Here is a 4,194-nt window from a genome sequence, read left to right as displayed (position 1 = left end):
TGAAATAGCACTACTATGGCTCGGCGCCCTGTGCATGCTACGGCACATATTCATCGAAGTGTAATGAATCCCCTGTGGTCAATTACGCGCTACAAATAAGTTTTAGTTTCTGCGTTACAGGCAATGCCGGTGAAAATTCAAAAGCAAGTTGTTGTATCCAATCCAACTCTAGTTTCTGCGTTACAGGCCAAGCTGATGAAAATACAAAAGCAAATTGTCGTATCCAGTCCAAACGATGTATTTGTGTTCTGTCGCTTTTAAACACCTTAATTTTTTTTAAGAATAAAAATTGCTTATAATCAACGTTGTCGTCTCTGAATGTGTGAACAGGTTCAGGATTGCATGAGAATCTATTTGTCTGTGACTGTTCGGAATCTAAGTCACGTACTCTCTGTAAATCACCTAAATTATACTGGCTGTGCGAGTGTGAGAAATGTTCCGAATGTGGCGTATGCTGTGATGTGTTAAAGGCTGAAATATTTTTCATCTCCGTCACTTCTTGCTGTAAAGATGACAATTTTCTACGTAATGTGTTATTGGACGAACCTTAACATCTGCTTTGATGGCATCGGGATCCTGTATTAGTTTCAACTTTTCAAGTCTGTTGGTCATTGTCTGAACGTCTAGTGTGTGTGTGTCTGTTTTTGTTTTAAGATCGGAGATTTCATCATGCAATTCGGTGTTCAACTGTTTGATTTCGTCTGAAACTGTAACAATATTGTTGTCTACGTAAGTTTTTGCTTTCGTAAACTATTTACGCTTATCTTCCTGTCTCTGTGGAGTAATTGTTTCCATGACTTGTTGCTTTACTTTATTCTGTTCCAGTATAAATTTACTATAACGCGTTTCACTGTTTTGTAGGTGGTGATTAAAACGTTCGTCAATTTGGCTGTTCTGTTGGTCAAATTTCGCGTCTACTTTTGCATCCAGTGTGCGTGAAAGTTCTGCTGACATTAATTTAAACTCGTCGCGTAACTGTGTTGCGTTTTCAGAGCATTGTTTAGCGACTGTACTAATTTCATCTCTAAGTAATTTAATTGTGGCTGCATGTGTATTATTTAATTCTTGAGCCACAGTTCTAATTTCTTCACTACTGCTCCTAGCACAAGCCTTAATTTCCTCACGTAATTGTTCTTTAGTATCATGACATTGCGCGTCAACGGCGGTAATCTGTTCACTAAGTTGTTTGAAATTGTCTTGTTTATCATTCGACTGTTTGGAATTGCTGTCTAGTTTTTCATTAAGTTGTTGTTTGAGATTATCAATTTTAATTAATTTGTGGTTTAAGATTTTCACTAAGTTGTTTGTGCTGGTTGTCGTATTTTTCATTCAGTTGTAGTAATAATGCCATAACTTGATCCATGCCAAAATTAGCTGCTGTATTTTCTGTGCTGTGTGATGGTGTATGTGCATTTGTCACGTTTTGTGTAACCATTAGGTCATCCTCTGATACTTGAAAATGTTTGCTAATCGGATGTGCACTGTTGATCACTAAATCGGAATCAAATAAATTTGATGTAGTTTGAGTACATTGTTCATCTTCGTTAGAAACATTTATCTGTTCGTTACGTAAATTTTGCAAATCGGGTGTGTCAAACTGGACAGCGTTCATCGTAACGGAACGTGCCGCGTCATCAATTGTTACATTTACTGTGGACATAATTGAATTTGTTTGTTCATCATTAGGATCAAAATCATTACTAGTGATCGGCATGCACTGATTATCTGTAATTAGGGGATTATCACTATTACACTGAGTGTCGCAAATATTATCGGTCAAACTATTCGAGTCGGCTATTTCACTCATTGCACATCGCGATGTACTATTAACAGTTTTTCGCGGCATTTTTCACAAATCAAAATTAAGCCCAAAATGAAACAAAGACGAAGCAAAAGTGGAACAAACACAATTACAACAAAGAGTAACAATATGCCGATGATCTGTGAAAGAAAGAGTGACAATTTAGTAAATTCGTTGCGCCAGATGCAAACTACATTTAAGTAAGAAAGAGCAGATATATGACTACTTCTCAGAAATTCACAAAGAAAATACGATCCTGGACGGTTGTCGCCAAGTGTAACCTCCCCACAAAATTTTATAAATAATATGAATATGATTCTAATTTAGTGTAACCTCAGAACAGAAAATTCATTGATATTTAACCTCCCAACAAAATTTCTTTCTCATTCATTGTACCCACAAAATTATCATTTAATGTAAGCTCAAAACAGAAAAATTCCTAAACCTCTCAACAGTAAAAATTATAATAATGTCGTTCACATTCATGTGTAACGTCCCAACAAAAAAAAAAAAATAAATTCAGTAACCTGGTAATAATACAATGTAACTAACCTCTCAATTAAATTGACACTCACTTATGACTTTTCAATAATTGACTATGAATTTAGCCTGGTAAATTTTGGACGTCAGCAGTGCTGCGTCATGGCCCTGAAAGATCATTTTGAATAAAAGAGAGAAAAATTGTTACCTCAATGAAGTCGCCGGATAATGCATATATATCTGCTCTTAAAATACTGTTTTCTGGCACAGCCCTGTGCAATGCTGGCCAATAGATTTGTCATTTTATGAAAGGAAGCAACTGATTTTTCTTTTGCAACAATCGGGATGATCATGGATGGGAGAAATAAGTAAATTCTTTAAATTGAAATGAATGGTTGTTAAAAGTTACTTTTTATGAGAAAGATTATTATTACGAGATTTTAAAAACATTTACATGGGACTTGAGATGACATTACTACATATGCGCGAGGCTGCTTTTTACCTTATACAACAATACTCAGGCTCCGGCATCGCTGCACCGCGACCGGCCCAGCCAACACGATACACCAGACCAGGCCAGAGCATACTGCAGACAAGACAACTTACTGCTACAGCTACACAGTTCGTACTGCAGTCAACACTGCTCTCTGGTCAGAGATTGTCCTATACCTTGCATATCGCAGGCAGCGCATGAGCAATACATCGAAATTACATCTGCTCGGACCTCTTACATTATGACATAAATTCTCATCTGTCTCACTTGCACACTACAGCACAATGTAGTTCCCCATATTATGGCGAATCTGCGCTCTTTGTGGCACCTGGTCCTGGACGACAGGGTTCGTTTCACAATTCCTGAAGGCTGACTCTTTCGGCTATATACTTAAATGAGAGTGAAATGCTCGTTAACTCACTACCTCAACCTCACTTCTGACTGCAGTGCTTCATCACTACCAAAAGTGAAGTCCTAGAAGGTGTTCTTTTAATTTTGGAAACAGATTAAAATCGGATAGGGCCAAGTTGGGACTGTATGGAGGACGATCGGTGTCACTGAACCCAAGCCGTCGGATTATTACAGATGTCGCAGAACTTCTGTGTGGTGTGACACTGTCATGGTGATGCAGAGGGTGCTCGACGTCTGGACGAACTCTTCGACTCGAAACTCCAGCACAGCTGGCTCTTTCCCACGCACCGACATAGCTACTTCACACATCACCATATTGCACGCTACGATTCGAAGACCTCTAGCGGTAGAGGGCTCTAAATGTGCAGAACTGAAGAATAAAGAAGTAGAATTTCAATAACGTTTGTTATGTTTACAAAACCCTAAAAGTTTTCACGTAAAAAGTTCGGACAGAATACTTTTCAGCACAAGTGTAACAAGTATTGGAAGAAAGACTGAAATTGCAGTTCTGTTTCTCGATCTAACTAACTCGAAGGAGCTTGGTTTTTGCAGGGAAACGGAACATATCACGTTTCTCCCTTGCAGGTATAAAACTTTCGTTTGGAATGGGCAGCAATCTTTGATGCCTGCGTCTAATAACTGACAGTGCGCTAGCTACTTCCCCTTTCTGCTGATGAATCAATCATAGAATTTGCCGATAGTATGAAAAGCAAAGTACTGACTGGTTGTTTTTTTTCTGCTCACGTAGATGTGCTTAAGAACGCCAAGCTTGTGTTAAAGGTAAATATTCACGTTACTTCCGGCTTCCAACCGCTTACAACTTATTTACCTTACTGTAGGTACTTTACGAATTTTTTCCAAAGAAGTGGCGAATTCTTTAGCTTCAGTTTAATTATTTAACAATAAATATATGGTGCTTATGCTGCTGGGAAGAGGGGCAAGAGATCGCTGCCTTCCATCCACCCCCCCCCCCCTCCACCCGCCCTGGAATCACTCATGCAACTGTTCG

The sequence above is a fragment of the Schistocerca piceifrons genome, chromosome 4, assembly GCF_021461385.2.
Source record: "Schistocerca piceifrons isolate TAMUIC-IGC-003096 chromosome 4, iqSchPice1.1, whole genome shotgun sequence".
NCBI lineage: Eukaryota > Metazoa > Arthropoda > Insecta > Orthoptera > Acrididae > Schistocerca > Schistocerca piceifrons.
The sequence above is the reverse complement of the archived record's forward strand: the minus strand, read 5'-3'. Positions refer to the sequence as shown.